Consider the following 17,524-nt stretch of genomic DNA (forward strand, 5'->3'; position numbering starts at 1 on the left):
ACCCGTGTAGCAAACTCCCTGCAGTAGTAGGCTCCCCATTCTCAACCACTTATGAAATACTTCAGTGACCTAAAGTATGAAGTAAATGAGAATTATTAGTCGTAAGCACTGACGGAGGTCGTTGTAAAGTTACACCGGAATGCACTTATCATTTGCATAACTGGTTATCTCCGAAGCGGATGGGTAGTAATGATGTAGTGTATGTTGCATATTGGATGGCTGGTTCGGTATGGTAAAGGTAGTAGTTGTTGAATTATGTACGTGAACATTTTGTCACGTTACAATACCGTGTCCGCAATAAAGATAGGTTCAAATGCAATTTTCCACTTTATTCATAATTCAGACGACTTTTATTGCAATTTAAAATTTTGTGTTATGGAGTTGGGACTCCCCATGATCGTATTATTTAACCTGAATTTTTATTATGCGCCCAATTGATGAAACTTTTTAACAAACATCGTCACGGCGATGAGAAATTTGCAGAAGGTGAAGGGTTTCCACAATCCTTAATTAGACAATATTATGCGGCCAGGTGTTCACGCAATATCAAACGATAGTTGGTTCATGCACGGCTTTTCTCGAACATCGGCCGTTTTTGAGCGACCTCACGACTTTAATTTTTTAGCGACTGTCAGCCACGATTGAAGTCAGTGAACCTGTTTTCGACAGTGCTATAGGATGATGCTTCATCGCCTTCCCAAGACTTAATTTGATCGATGCACTCTTGCCGAGATAATCCACGTCGAAAATTTGCAAATGATCGCACGAAAATGTTCACAAGTAAATTCCATTTTTTTCACAATTTGATTGTTTTTTTTTTTTTTTTTTTTTTTTTGAAGTCACTGTAAACAACGCAACATATATACGTAAGTCAAACTGTACTGAGTATATTTATGTTAAAACATATGTTTTTTTGATTTTAACAAGTAAGAAAAGCGTTAAGTTCGGTCGGGCCGAACTTTTTATACCCTCCACCACAAATTTCCGCCATTTCGGTGGATTAATGTGGCCACAACCTTCAAAATACCGAAATTCGGAAGGTACCGTTCTATGGGGGCTATATGATGGCGTGGACCTATACCTACAAATTTCTGGGGGAAAGTTTTATACGCCTAAAGAAGACTAAATACCAAATTTCAGCCATATCGGTGTGATAATGAGGCTAAAACGTTCAAAATATCGAAAATCGGGAGATATTGTATTATGGGGGCTATATCAACACGTGGGCCTATATAAACATTTTATGGTAGAAATGTTTCTTAGCCTCTGGAACCGCAAAATATAAAGTTACAACCGATTCTTTGGTCAAATGGGTCTAATACATTCAAAATATATTAAAATGACGCGTACTTTATAAGGGGTCTTATGTGGGGACTATACCAAAACGTGGACCTATATAACCCAACTTTGGTAGGAATATTTTCTGGCCTCTGAAGACACAAAATACCAAATTACAACCAATTCGGTGGTAAAATGGGCAAATATCTTAAAAATTCCTTAAAACGACGACGCGTCACGCGTCATTTTGTATGGGGGCTATACGAAAGCGTGGACCTACATAGCCCGCTTTCAATACCAAAAGTCCTACGTAAATATAACATATTTTCCCAAAATTTCATCAACCTACGTCAATCCGTTCGGACGCTAGAGTGATTTCCACAGACGGACAGACAGACGGACGGACATGGCTATATCGATGTAGAATTGCACGCTGATCAAGAATATATATACTTTGTGGGGTCTACAACGATTATTTCGGGTAGTTACAAACGTAGTGACAAACTTAATATACCCCCATCCTATGGTGGAGGGTATAAAAACAAAAGATTGAAACAGCTTCTCCTTTTGCAATGAATTTTTAGCGACCTTAAACTTATTGCAAGAATTCTACTTCCTGCGAGAAATTATGCATTTAGTGGAATGATATGGAAACATTCTAATTGAAAATCTAACGAGTTTTTATTCATGTTTTCCAAAATATTCAATCAAATGTGAAAAACAAAATATTAGTTTTTTAAATTCCAATAATTTATAGACATTTCCTCATTATGTTTACATATACAGGTGACACTAACATTACACACAAAAACAAATTACTATGTGTTTGTTGTTGAGTTGTATTTGTTGTAGTACTTAATTTACCTGGTTTGTTCTACCATGGATGCTCTTATAGAAGACCCAAGCACTTCTCATTCAATGTCAACACGAAATCTGGACTATAAAAGATCAGGACGCAGAATTTGTCTAAAAAACACAAAGTATGGTCGTTCTCGGACAAAGTCTATAAAAAGTCCTATGGCCAATTGGGTGGCATTATTGCCCTTAAATTCAGTTTAGGCGCAAAAGTATTGAACTTATGTGGATGAAGTTCCTGAAGGATTGGTTTGACATTGTCCATCTTGAAATTTGATCTAATATTGGGAGTTGCAACCATTTTAGTTGGTCACCGAAAGATTTCTTAGAATTTCCAGGCATTTCGCCAGGAAGCATGGATTTGTTCACAATAAACCGTATATCGGTGTTGACAGACTACAAGCACCTTCGGAAAACTTTTCAAAACTTTCCTCCACCACCTTTAGTCGTACTGTATTCGACACAACTTTTAAACTTACTCTGAGTTCCAACGGCGTGTCGATCATCGGTCTGTACTCTTAGGAATGATTTCATGTGCCCTCTCTGTTTTTCGATGTTGCTGTTTGATAATATTCTATTCGTGTTCATCAAGACTTACCTGTGATTATTCAACAGCAATCTCTTGACCGTTTCCTACCAATAAGCCAAGTGGAAGATATGTCATCGGAAAATATACATCAACACTTTAGCGATTGCTACTTTTGCCTCTTTTGTTTCATCAGTCAACAGTGGACGTCGTTTTTGTTTATTTTACGAGAGATGCCACCAACTTGAAGACATCAAATGATCATCGATTACTTGTAAACGTCTTTTTTTTTCGACAATGTTCAGTCTCCTGCCATTGCTGTAGGCCATTGTGACATCAGTTTCAAACAAAGTCAGAAAATTCCGTTTTAACTGAAATCTGAAAACACCAGGCAAAAAAGAAATATTATTTAACTACAGAAGCAGTAACCGTTTTAAGTTAAAATGTTAACAAATATTTGTTGTTCATTCATTCGCTGGCCACGACAGTGGCAGTGAGTGAAGGAATGGCTACAACAACGACAAACAGTAATGCTTGTTTTTTATTTCTTTTGATTAATTTTGGAATTTTTTAAATGTTTGAATATGTTTTGTTGTACAAGTAGCCAAAACCTTTTTTGAATATATTTTTTAAGTGTATTTGTTTTACAATTTTTGTTTTTCTTTGGAAATAAATTGATTCACCACATGAGTGCTACCGGTTTGTTTTATTGCTTTTAATTTTGTAAAAAACGGAAGCTATTCGATTACAACAGTAATTTTGTTAAGTTATTTGGTAATCAATAAGGCAATTGGTATCATTACTTAAGGCAGGGACTTTTTTTGGGGACAAATTTTCAAAGGGACGGATCTTTGAAATATGTTGACAACTTATGGCAAATATTTTGTTTATAATCTTCATCCAAAGAGATAAAGAATACAGAACATAACAAAATCGTTTATATTTATATTATCTTTTAGTACACAACTGAAGGCGAGGGCTGAAAATGGATAATTGTTTTCTATGACCGCCTTTGAAGCTATTATCGATATAGTGCTCATTTTTAGGAAGGTATTATTCTGGATCTTGGGAAACAGTTAAAATACTGTAGCGCACATTGTTTTCGCTAAAATGGTGGGCACGATAACTGTCGAGTAACAGAATTGGTCTTAACTTTGCATATTGTAATAGATCAGGTTTGAATATGGGCTGAATCGGTATATACTAAGGTAATTGCACAAAAGCTCCAAAAAAGCCTGCCAGCACCAACTAAACAGGGTAGTACGTATGATAACCCTCGAAAAGAGAAACCAATTTGGTCCAAACGCTTTACATCGTATTATTTGTTACAGACTCGGATTATGTCCGAATATTGACTACATCGGACCATTCTTTCGGGTACATCCCACACAAAGTTTGGAAAGAGTACAGTGTAAGGACTTGTCTGGGATCGTTTTTGGCAACATTTTGAGTATGCGGATCAACTTACGACAGTAGAATTTTTTCCAGGCAAGTCCATACTTCATGATAATTTGGCCCAAAAAAACACAAAAAATCCCGATAGACGTCAGCAGTATTGTGTTTACTTCTTTTCTTTAAGTCCTAGGTTGAGGGTATATCTCTGTCGGCATAGCTGACTAAAACTTTGAAATGTTTTGATATAACCACCATCGCGGTGCTCTTGAACCAACTTTAATTGAAAGGAGCTTAAGCCCGAGAAGTTTTTGCGGATTTTGAAACAGCAATTTTCATAGGGGAGAAAAATCCAAAAACAAGAAAAAATCGCTGGAGGGATTTTTAAAAAAATCGCGGTCAAAATACACAGTTTTAAGTTTTCGCGATTTTGCTTGGAAACCACAAGTCCTATCGAATTGGGACTAAAGAAATTGTTGTAGCTGTGAAAATTCTCTAAAGGATTGACCGTTTTGATTTGTTCCTAGGTTTCGCAATTTTTGAGATATAGAAGTTCAGGTCACATTTTTAAGTTTTTTCCTTAGGTTTTCACGATTTACTTGAAAACGGTAAGTCCTATCAAAATGGGACTAGAGAAAATCTTATAGCAGTGAAAATTCGAAACACGATTGGCTTTCGTAATGTTATCCTAGGTTATACCAACCACCATAATATGGAGGTTATAATTAAATGTGTCATTCCATTTGTAACACATCGAAATATTAATCGGAGACCCTATAATATATATGTATATCTATATTCTTGATCAGGGTAAAATTCTAAGTCGATATAACCATGTCCGTCTGCCCGTCTGTTGAAATCAAGATACAACTCACAATTTTTAAGGTAGAGCTTTGTAATTTGATCTACGCGTTTCTATTACTCCTAGGATATTTGTATTGCAAATGGGCTATATCGGTCCACGTTTTGATATAATCCCCATAGAACGGAACCACCCGATTTTCGGTATTTTGAAGGTTTTAACCTCATTATCACACCGAAATGGCTGACATTTGGTACTAAGTCTTCGTTGGGGTTATAAAACTTTCCCCCAGAAATTTTTCGGTATAGGTCCACACCTTCATATAGCCCCCATAAAACGTTACTTCCCGATTTTCGGTATTTGGAAGGTTGTGGTCACAATAATCCACCGAAATGGCTGAAATTTAGTATTTGGTCTTCATTTGGGGTATTAAACGTTCCATATGAAATTTGTCGTATAGGTTCACGCCTTAGTATAGCCCCCATAGAACGGTACCTCCCTATTCCCGGTATTTTGAAGGTTATGATCTCAATATTCCACAGAAATGACTTAAATTTGGTATTTAGTTTTCTTTGGGGGTATACAACTTTCCCCCAGCAACTTGACGGTACAGGTCCACGCCTTAGTATAGCCCACATAGAACGGTACCTCCCTATTTCCGGTATTTTGAAGTTTGTGACATCAATATTCCACCAAAATGGCTGAAATTTGGTACTTGGTCTTCATTTGGGGTATTAAACGTTCCATATGAAATTTGTCGGTATAGGTCCACGCCTTGGTATAGCCCACATAGAACGGTACCTCCCTATTTCCGGTATTTTGAAGGTTGTGACCTCAATATTCCACCGAAATTGCTGAAATTTGGTATTTAGTCTTCGTTGGGGTATACAACTTTCCCCCAGAAACTTGTCAGTAAAGGTCCACGCCTAAGTATAACCCCCATAGAACAGTACCTCCCTTTTTCCGGTATTTTGAAATGGCTAAAATTTGGTACTTAGTCCTCGTTTGGTGGTATAAAACTGTCTCCCAGAAATGTTTCGGTATAGGTCCACGCCTTAGTGTAGACCCCATAGAACGGTACCTCCCTATTTCCGGTATTTTGAAGGTTGTGGCCTCAATATTCCACCGAAATGGCTGAAATTTGGTATTTGGTCTTCATTTATCGGGGTAGGTCCACGCCTTAGTATAGCCACCATAGAACGGTACCTCCCTATTTCCAGTATTTTGAAGGTTGTAGCCTCAATATTCCACCGAAATAGCTAAACTTTGATAGTAAACGTTTCATATGAAATTTGTTGGTTTAGGTCCACGGCTTCATATAGACCTCCCGATTTTATGTATTTTGAATGTTTTGGCCACAGCAATCCACCGAACTGACTGAAATTTGATATTTAGTCTTTTTTGGAGGCAAAAGTCTGTCTGACTGAAATTCATCGGTATAGGTTCACGTTTCGATATAGCCCCCATATAATGGTACCAACCGATTTTCGTAATTCTGAAAGTTGTGACGTAAATACCCCACCGAAAGACTGAAATTTGTATTTAGTCTTCCATGGGGTTATAAAATAGTCCAAAAGACAATTATGAGTATAGGTCAGCGGTTTCCTATATCCCCCATAGAAGCGTACCTCTTGATTTTCGGTATTTTAAAGATTTTACCGAAATATCGGAAATTTGGTATTTAGTCTTCTTTAAGTCTTAAAACTTTCCGCCAGAAATTTGCAGGTATATCTCGACGTTTTGATATAGCCCTCATGGAACGGTACCTCCCGAATATACCAGACACCCCCGCAGTCTCAACATGTTGTAGTTTATGTATCGGAGAAGTATCATCGTTCAAAGTTCACGGCGTTACTATGGTTACAATGTATTGCGGGAGGATTGCACAAAAGCGGAGAAAGAGGATTTTACTCTGGCCGCAGTACTTCTGTGAACCGTGGAAAAGCAGAGAGTTGAAATAATTTACCAATGTTCGCTTCAGAGTGCTGCCCTTCAGTAGCTGAGAGTTTTTTTTAGTAGATCATCACAACTGCAGTCGCTCGCTACATACCTACTGGTCGAATACCCAAAATAAATCGAATTTCCAAGCTGAGGCGACAATTGAGCGTCATGACTAAGCGGAAAAAGTGGCTAGGCCACATGAAGCAATGCAACATTGATACAGGATTGCATAAATAGTGGGAACGGTTAATTCATTCTTTAATTCAGGAAAGAAGGATGATACAACGGATGTTACTTTCAACGGCATGACCTTGACAAATCCGAAGAGATGCGAGTTTTATATTAACGGGATATTGAAAGAGCGAAGAGAAGTTTGCTACACAGTATAAAAACGTTCTCAGCCGAGAAGGTACCGCCGCAATTTTCGATGAACGATGTTGTAGATGTTATCCGAAACATAAAATCATCCAAAGCATTTAGAGCCACATGCAATTTCAACGGTAATGCCAAACAACTGGATGAATCCGAAGTTGAGTATTTGACAAGTGACCTCAATTTATCGTTAGCCACCCATATTGTACCAGAAGCTTGAAAAGTTGGCAGGCAATACTCCTCCCCCCACGAAGAGAATCTGTGCCCCGCAGCTAAATTCATCGCAACACTGTTCATCACTTGGACGGCAGAAATGGAGCTCCCACTGAACACACTGTTCGATGGTGTACTGATTCCGACCACTAACTACCGCAAAATATTGGGTGTGAACGTTCGATAGCATGTTTAAGTCATCAGCGCAAGCCACAGCTATTTGCGATAAGATCAGTAGAAACAAGGTTCTCCTACAAAGCAATAGGCCGGTCTGTGGTAAGCTATGCGTTGTATGCAAATTTTAACGCCATGCCGTAAAGGAATATGCAAACATACTAGAATACCGCCCTGAGGACTGCAACAAGGTGCCCCATCATGACACCAGTGGACCATATTCATGAGGAGACAAAGGTTTTACCGGTGCATCAACACATAGGATGTTGTAGATGCAGTAACTGTTTGGGTGTTATCGCAGTGAGCATCCCTGTCACGATTTAATGAAAAGGCTTCTCCTACCCAGGCACGTCAGGAGAGATCTTCCTGATGAAGACGCGGTCACGCAGACAGTACAGAGATACAGTGTGAATGCCATCGCAGCAGAAGAACGTCATCTGCCAAGGCAAACACGAGGGTTTTTAGCCCAGCTAAGATTCGGACGGTGCAGCCGCATCAGTTCGTATTGGGCCCGGCATGTAGATTGGGACCACACAACACGCTGCATTTTTTAGATGCCCAACTAACCCCACCCATCTGTCTCCCGATTATTTATGGACGCAATCAGTCCAAGCTGCAGAATCCTTGAGAATCCTGGATGCATAGGAACCAGAAACTGAAATAATACACGATCGTACCTATTTGCGTTGCTACAACTACAACGGAAAGGTAAGCCAAATTGTGGAGTTTATGAGCCAGAGAAACATCAGGGTTACCGCGATACCTGAAACAAAACTCGTCGTCACCTTTACAAAGTTTTGTGGAAAGATCGTAGAAGAATCATTGCAGGAGGACTCGACTCTGAGAGAACTGCTTTTGTGAACCATTAAGAAGCTGATTGGCAAGGGTTCACGGAATTTACCAAACGACCGTTTCACAGATATCTCCAGTGACTCACATCCTTGGGGATCTAATATAATTTTCGGGACATTATCACAGCTGCAGCTGTTCGAATAATCGAAATCAGAATTCCTACCAGATACAGCGAGACTACCAAATGATAGTGTTGAGCTTCATCGGACGAGTCCGAGAAGGGAACTTACTTTTAAAGTGAAATGAAGTTCTGATTCCGATTACTAACTACCCAAGATATTGCTTTTATAAGGCAATAGGCAAGACTGTGGTAAGCTTTGCGAGGCCCGTGTTGCATGTAAATGGTAACGCTTACTCAGTGGAAAAATATTTAAACCGCCAAAATTCCACATTGTAGATGGTAAGAGGGTGATTCCTCACGACACCAATTGGTCATGTTCATGAACAGCCGAAGATTTAAACGGTGCATCAGCCCAATAATATGTTATCGATGCAGTATCGGCTTTATTGTCACGGCCGCGAGCTTCCCTGCAACAATATTAGTGGACATGCTTACCCCACTCAGAAACGCCAGGAGAGATCTTCATGATCTGGAGTGTTAGGTCAAAAGGTACAAGCGACGTCTAGATCAACGAGCATATTAGGCGAGCTTGAATAGAATTCACTCTGATGCAGTTGCGCAGACAGTACAGTGTGGATGCCGTACTCGAGACATTTCCCAACCACGTCAGCTGCTAAGGCAAACATGAGTGGTTTTAGGCCAATAACGATGCGCACGATGCAGCCACTTCAATTTGTATTGAACCCGAATTGATAACACGCTACCCAGCACAATAAATATCTCTTATTTACTAAAAAATCGATTTTGCAAAAACAAAAATCTATTTAAGTTGACTATTCAATTTTGACTTTCCAATCTCAACATACTTTTTTTCTGTTACTCCTCTTGGGAGTACAGGGCTTCCACAAAGCATCGTCATCTTACACGTTGTTTTTGCATTTTCACATGTCGCCAGGTGTTTCATGGTCAACCTCGATTTTGTGATCGCCAATCTGGCTATGAACATTTTTTCTTAAGGCGTGGCCAATACATCTCCTATATCCTTTATATGATCCTGAGGCATTTATTTACGGATACCCTGCAAGCAAAAACTATCGCGGAAGTGACTTAGGTGTGTCGCCCAGGGCGATGAAAACAGTCGCTGCGATAGTCGCAGAAATCACCCTGAAGTGACCACCGTTGTGAAGAAATGAACCACGCCGGCGTGTCGTCTTGGAAGTCACTCCAGCGACACTTCTAGAAGATCATTTCCGCGATAGTTCTAGAAATTTAAAAAAAAATATTTTTTATATTTATTTTTATTTATTTATTTATTTATTATTTTTTTTATTTATTTTTTTTTCTCTTTTAGAAAAATCATTTTAAAAATGTGATGTTTGCCTGATTGGGAATGTGATGTGATTGTTGCCTGACTTGGGAAGCGAACCCGGACCTTCAGAGTGGAAAGCGAGTATGCTTACCACTGCACCACCGCCTCATATAATCATCAGATAGAAAATGATGTTGAATCATTAAATAAATAAAACAATCGCCTTGGAAGTCACTCCGAAGTGTCGGCATACGCGATAAAACGTAATCACAACAAGGCTGTAGAAATTGTTTGTGTAATTCACCAACGATCTTCACTGGCGTGTCTCCGGAGTGACCTCTTAGGCGAGGGAGTGCCAAACTCACTTCCAATTGCTGGCAGGTATACCTGTAGCTTTTACGTGATAGTGTTTGATATCACTACCATATAGCTGGATCTATTTTATACATGCTTACCCTGCAAGCAAAAACTATCTCGGAAGTGACTTAGGCGTGTCGCCCAGGGCGATGAAAACAGTCGCGGCGATAGTCGCGGAAGTCACCCTGAAGTGACTTCCGTTGTGAAGAAATGAACCACGCCGGCGTGTCGTGTTGGAAGTCACTCCAGCGACACTTCTGGAAGATCATTTCCGCGATAGTTCTTGGAATTAAAAAAAATATTTTTTATTTTTTTTTTTTCTATTTATTTTTATTTTAATTTTTTATTTATTTATTTATTTTTAATTTTTTTTTTGAAGTACGCTCTCTTAGAGAACTTATTATTTTGAATTTCCGCCTACATTAATTTTGTTATTTTAAAAATGTGATGTTTTGTTGCCAGACTTGGGAAGCGAACCCGGACCTTCAGAGTGCAAAGCGAGTATGCTTACCACTGCACCACCGTTTCATATAATCATCAGATAGAAAAATGTCCCATATTAGTTCAAATGTGTTGAATCATTAAATAAATGTAAACAATCGCCATGGAAGTCACTCCAAAGTGTCGGCATACGCGATAAAAGGTAATCACAATAAGGCTATACAAATTATTTGTGTAATACACCAACGATCTTCCTTGGCGTGTTTCCGGAGTGACTTCCTAGGCGAGGGAGTGAGAAACGCACTTCCAAATGCTGGCAGGGTAGCATATTTTATGTTTGGTTTTCCTGTATGTATGTGAGCGTCTGCATACAGCTTGCATTCCTCCGATTCCTCCTATTGATACGTCCGTTTCTGTGCCACTATTTGTTGTTAGTGTGCTTCCTAGAAAGTAGAAATAATCGACATACTCATTTGATTGGCCTGGTTGCATGATGTTTTTTGAGTTGTTAATTCTCATGGCCTTAATTTTATTGATGTTAATCACAAGTCCCTCCAAGTCTTATAGTTTTGACGTCATGTTGGATATTTTATAGAAATATCATCCGCATTACCTATGTTATCGTAAGAAACTCCATGTTTTGACTCTTTCCATGTTATGACTCGGTTTATGTACCCGTTATGAAAAACTGAGTGTTCCGTATCCTCGTACATCCTTCTTATCACTCGGATTATTTTCTGGTGTATTCCCTTTTTGGTCAATGCTTTCCATATGGCAGATCGTCTGAGTAGATACTTAGAGGTGCGCCATTCCATATATTGTTCTGTTGTTGACTTGGTCTACACAACTTCTATTTGGTCTTAAGCCAGCTTGATCATCTCTCAGAATGTGATATATTTGCCCTTAAACAAAACTTTTGCCAGATTTCAAGGAAATGCGTTGTAACTTGACAAGTTCTCAGGACATAAACATAAAATTTTGACACACTGTTATGTAGGATATGCAGAGAAAATATAAATTGTTAAAATGTATTTTTTAAGTTACGACATTCTTTGAGTAAATGAGCGATATGAATGACACTTCAATACACAGATGATATCGGTATAATGTGGCGAATATTGTGAGGGTTAACTTCCATCTATGAAAAAATTGAAGCTAACCGTGAAGCCGCTTATTGTAGGAAAGTTGTTTTGCCTATGTAGCACAGTCTAATACACGGCCACAATTAAAACGGTGAGCATGCAGAAGGCCAGAGGAAACTTCTATAAGATGATAACAACATGGAACACGTTCTGAAATGGAAGAATAATAAAGACACAATTTGAGAAAATAAACGAAATGAGTTCTGTGTTTGGCAAAAGCTTTAAATCGAAATATATTTTTCCATTCGCGGATAATCTTAAAGTCCGCGGGTCCGATTTTTGCAGCTTTAAACACTCAACAAGTTGTAAACCCAATTACAAAACGTTATGTTATTTTTATTGTATCTATACTGATAGCACACTCTTCTCCCTCCATTTATGTTAATTCGTGCTTGTCGCACAGAAAAAATGTGTCACAAACATACATCAATAGTCCTCAACATAATCTAAAGCCAAAAATGTATATTTTAATTTAATTTGAAGTGCGAAAACGCCAACACGCCAAAAACACACATTATTTTCCCACAATTTGTTAGCCTTCTCTTGAAGTGTGGTGGTGTATACGCCACGCATTTACAAAACAAGTTGTTAATTGAACCCAAAAAAGGACCGCTGTCAGATTAATTTTGTGAGAATCTTTATTTTGAGAATCTTCATAATAATATTTTACAAACATACACAAATTTAAGATACTATGACTATGTTTCTTAAGCTCAAGGCAAACCACTGCCATCCTCAAGAAGAACAATACAAAATTTCAACGGATATTGTTTTATTTCCGCTGGAATATTAAACAAAACATCTTCACTACCAATACCAACCCACATTTACCATAAAATACCAAAAGTTACCAGCAAACTTACACCACCAGCCCGCCAAACATTTTATTATAGCGAAATCAGGAGAATACTCAAGATGAGGCAATGAATGAGTATGGGTCTATGCAAAACAAGGGGCGGACAAATATTTCTTCTATTCCTTCAATCGTTGTCACCATGGTCTGACAAGTCTGCTTCTAACTGAACTCTGTTACGACTTTATATGCTACTACGGTCGTCTCTCATTGCCCGACCGACGACCATATGTCTTCTTATCGGTCTTCTTTTGTTGAAATTCTCTTGAAATTATACAAAAAGATTCTTTGCCAAGATTCCAATGTTCTTTTGTCCCTTTGTTTTCCCATTTGAATTCGAACACTGGCACGGTGTGTTGACAATGACGGTCGCCGATATACATATTTACGTACATACATACCAAAGGTTGGGAGTGAATAGATTTGCCATTGCGGGCGAGGAGTTAAATAACAAAGACAATGCAAGAATTTGCATGTTTTACAAGTAACTAAAATGTATATCCTTGTGGGCACACAACGCTCAGTCACTCTTCCAGAAATGTAAAATATGAATTTCCTTAGCATTCGTTGGCTTTTCTGTTCTAATCACGGTGCTCTTGAACCAACTTTAAATGGAAGGTGCTTTCACTAGGGAAGTTTTTGCGGATGCTGAAACTACAATGTACATAGATGAGGAAAATACAAAAAAAAAAAAAAAAAACAAAAAAGTCGCCGGAACGCTCTTAATATAAATAGTCTGGGCTTTAAAACTATCATTAAAAATCCACGTTTACAGACCATAGTCTGGGCTTTAAAACTATCTTTAAAAATCCACGTTTACAGACCATAGTCTGGGCTTTAGAACTATCTTTAAAAATCCACGTTTACAGACCATAGTCTGGGCTTTAAAACTATCTTTAAAAATCCACGTTTACAGACCATAGTCTGGGCTTTAAAACTATCTTTAAAAATCCCCGTTTACAGACCATAGTCTGGCCTTTAATATTGTCTTTAAAAATCCACGTTTATGGACCATGGTGAAAATTCTCTACAAGATTGGCTTTTGTAGTTTTTTCCTCGGTTGTACCATTTTTGAGATATATAAGCACGGTGCTCTTGAACCAAGTTTAAATAAAAGGAACTTACACCTGGAAAGTTTTTGCGGATTCGGAAACTACAATGTTCAGAGATGAGAAATTCTCTACAAGATTGGGTTTCGTAATTTTTTCAAAGGTTGTACCATTTTTGAAATATATAAGTTTAAGTTGGGAAATTGCAGTCATGAATTTGTTTAATAACGAGACGATACAGTCAGTTAATTGTCCCGATTTGAACGCCTAATCTCAAAAATGGTAAAACCTACGAAAATATCTTAGAGGACTATCTTATAGAGAATTTTCACTCATATACAATTTTTTTAGTTTCATTTTGATAGGGCCTGCGATTTCCCAGAAAAATTGTGAGAACCTAAAAACCCGTAAAAATGTGAACTTTAACCGCGATTTATTTAAAAAGCGCTTCGGCTATTTTTTTTTGTTTTTTGAGTTTTCATCTATGAACATTGTAGTTTCAGAGTCCGCAAAAACTTCCCAGGTGTAAGCTCCTTTTAAAGACAATTTTAAAGCCCAGACTATGGTCCATAAACGTTGAATTTGAAAGAAAATTTTAAAGCTTAGACTATGGTTCACAAGCGGGGATTTTTAAAGACAATTTTTAAAGAGTATTTTAAAGCCCAGACTATGGTCCACAAACGAGGATTTTTTAAGACTATTTTAAAGGTCAGACTATGTTCCAGAAACGTGGATTTTTAAAGACAATTTTTAGACCAGACTATGGTCCATAAACGTGGAATTTGAAAGACAATTTTTAGGCCTAGACTAGGGTCCAAAAACGTGGATTTTTAAAGAAAATTGTTAAGCCCAGACTATGGTCCATAAATGTGGAATTTGAAAGACAATTTTAAAGCCTAGACTAAAGTCCATAAACGTGGATTTTTAAATAAAATTTTAAAGCCCAGACTATGGACCATAAACGTGGATTTTTAAAGCAAATTTTTAAACCCAGACTATGGTCCACAAACTTGGATTTTTAAAGCAAATTTTTAAGCCCAGACTATTGTCCATAAACGTGGATTTTTAAAGAGTATTTTAAAGCCCAGGCTATGGTCCATAAAACTGGATTTTTAAAAAGTATTATAAAGACCAGACTATGGTCCACGAATATGAATTTTAAAAACAATTTTAAAGCCCATACTATAGTCCACAAACGTGGATTTTTAAAGACAATTTTTAAGCCCAGTCCATAATCGTGGAGTTTTAAAGAGTATTATAAAGCCCAAACTATGGTCCATAAACATGGATTTTTAAAGACAAATTTTAAGCCCAGACTATGGTCCACAAACTTGGATTTTTAAAGAAAATATTTAAGCCCAGACTATGGTCCATAAACTTGGATTTTTTAAAGAGTATTTTAATGCCCAGACTATGGTCCATAAACGTGGATTTTTAAAGAAAATTTTTAAGCCCAGACTATGGTCCATAAACTTGGATTTTTAAAGAAAATATTTAAGCCCAGACTATGGTCCATAAACTTGGATTTTTTAAAGAGTATTTTAAAGCCCAGACTATGGTCCATAAACGTGGATTTTGAAAGAGTATTTTAAAGCCCTATGGTTCATAAACGTGGATCTTTAAAGAGTATTTTAAAGCTCAGACTATGGTCCATAAACGTGGATTTTTAAAGAGTATTTTAAAGCCCAGACTATGGTTCGTAAACGTGGATTTTTAAAGACAATTTCAAAGCCCAGACTATGGTCCACAAACATGGATTTTTAAAGAAAATTTTTAAGCCCAGATTATGGTCTACAAACGTGGATTTTTAAAGACAATTTTTAAGCCAAGACTATGGTCCACAAACGTGATTTTTAAAGGCAATTTTTAAGCACAGACTATGGTCCACAAACGTGGATTTTTAGAGACAATTTTTAAGCCCAGACTACGGTCCATAAGCGTGGATTTTTTAAAGACAATTTTAAAGCCGAGACTATGTTCCAGAAACGTGGATTTTTAAAGACAATTTTTAAGCCCAGACTATGGTCAATAAACGTGGAATTTGAAAGACAATTTTAAAGCCTGGACCATGGCCCACAAACGCCGATTTTTAAAGACAATTTTTAAGCCCAGACTATGGTCAATAAACGTGGAATTTGAAAGACAATTTTAAAGCCTGGACCATGGCCCACAAACGCCGATTTTTAAAGACAATTTTTAAGCCCAGACTATGGTCAATAAACGTGGAATTTGAAAGACAATTTTAAAGCCTGGACCATGGCCCACAAACGCCGATTTTTAAAGACAATTTTTAAGCCCAGGCTATGGTCAATAAACGTGGAATTTGAAAGACAATTTGAAAGCCTGGACGATGGTCCACAAACGCCGATTTTTAAAGACAAGTTTCAACGTGGATTTTTAAAAACAATTTTTAAGCCCAGACTATGGTCCATAAACGTGGAATTTGAGAGACAATTTTTAAGCCTAGACTATGGTCCACAAACATGGATTTTTAAAGACAAGTTTCAAGTCTATGAACGTGGATTTTTTGAAGACAATTTTTAGGTCCAGGCTATGGTCCATAAACGTGGAATTTGAGAGACAATTTTAAAGCCTAGACTTTGAGCCACAAACATGGATTTTTAAAGACAAGTTTCAAGTATATGAACGTGGATTTTTTGAAGACAATTTTTAAGTACATATTCTGCTCTAATAGCGTGAATTTCTAAAGCCAATTTTTAAGCCCAGACTATGGTCCATAAACGTAGATTTTTAAAAACATTTTTTAAGCCCAAACTGTGCTCCATAAATGTGTTTTTTTAAAAACAATGTTTAAGCCCGTACGCTGCTCTATAAACGTGCATTTTTACTCTGCTCTATAAACGTGGATTTTTAAAGACAATTTTCAAACTCATACTCTGCTCCATTAACGTGGATTTTTAAAGCCAACTATCAAGCACATAATCAAAATTCGTGAAAAAAAATAATAGAAAACCTAAGAAAGTGACCTGAACTTCTATATCTCAAAACATAGGAACAAATCATAAAGGTCAATCCTCTAGAGAATTTTCAGATCTACATCATTTTCTCTAGCCTTAAGCAAAATCGTGAAAACAAAAAAAAAATAAAATTTGGGAATTTTGATCGCGATATATTTTAAAAATACCTTCAGCAATTTTGCTGTTTCAGAATCCGCAAGAACTTCCCTAAAGTACGCTGTTTTCATTTAAAGTTAGTTACGGTGCACCGTGCATAACATTGTAATATAAGGAGGCGATACAGTCAGTCCATTGTCCTAATTTGAACTTCTATATCTCAATAACAGTAAAATTTACGAAAATACAAAGGTCAATCTTGTAGAAAATTTTCATAGCTACAAATTTTTTTCGTTCACTTTAGTCTTATTTCGATAGGTCGTGCGATTTACAAGTAAATTCCTAAAAATGTCAACTTGAATAAAAAGCTATCCGGCGACGTTTTTTTGTTCTTTCTCATCTATGAACATTGTAGATTCAGAATCCGCAAAAACTTCCCAGGTGTAACAATCTTCCATTTCAAGTTGGTTCAAGAGCACCGTGTAATGTCTGTTATAATTTTGTATACTATTTTTCTTGTTTTCCTAGATACAAAAGTAGAAAATTAAAATGACTTTTTTTATTATGTTTAAGTTTAAGTAAGGCATTACTATCAAAAAAACTGAATTACTTCAATGGCAAATCTCTTCTTTATTTCCACATTTGTTTTACGTTGTATACTTATTTCTTAAAACTATTACTAATACTTTGTATTCTATGTAGTTTTTATAGATATGTATATATGTATGTGTGCAAACGTAGCTACCCAGCAAACCAAAATCGGAAGAAATATCACAGTTCGGACCGAATTCGGTCCGAAAGTCGGATGAAACGTCCGAGTTCGGATCCGAATT

General features: G+C 37.2%; 1 protein-coding gene across 1 annotated transcript in view; it reads right to left on the minus strand.

Annotated features, from left to right (window-relative positions):
• Positions 1-17,524, minus strand: part of LOC141389852 (uncharacterized) — a 420,257-nt gene that overhangs the window by 99,329 nt on the left and 303,404 nt on the right. The window contains exon 4 of the mRNA XM_073962024.1: positions 2,732-3,037. The gene's annotated coding sequence lies outside the window, so the exon portion shown is untranslated. The remainder of the gene's footprint in view (positions 1-2,731; positions 3,038-17,524) is intronic.

The sequence above is a fragment of the Musca autumnalis genome, unplaced genomic scaffold (assembly GCF_047663935.1).
Source record: "Musca autumnalis isolate F117 unplaced genomic scaffold, ASM4766393v1 scaffold_1, whole genome shotgun sequence".
Lineage (NCBI taxonomy): Eukaryota > Metazoa > Arthropoda > Insecta > Diptera > Muscidae > Musca > Musca autumnalis.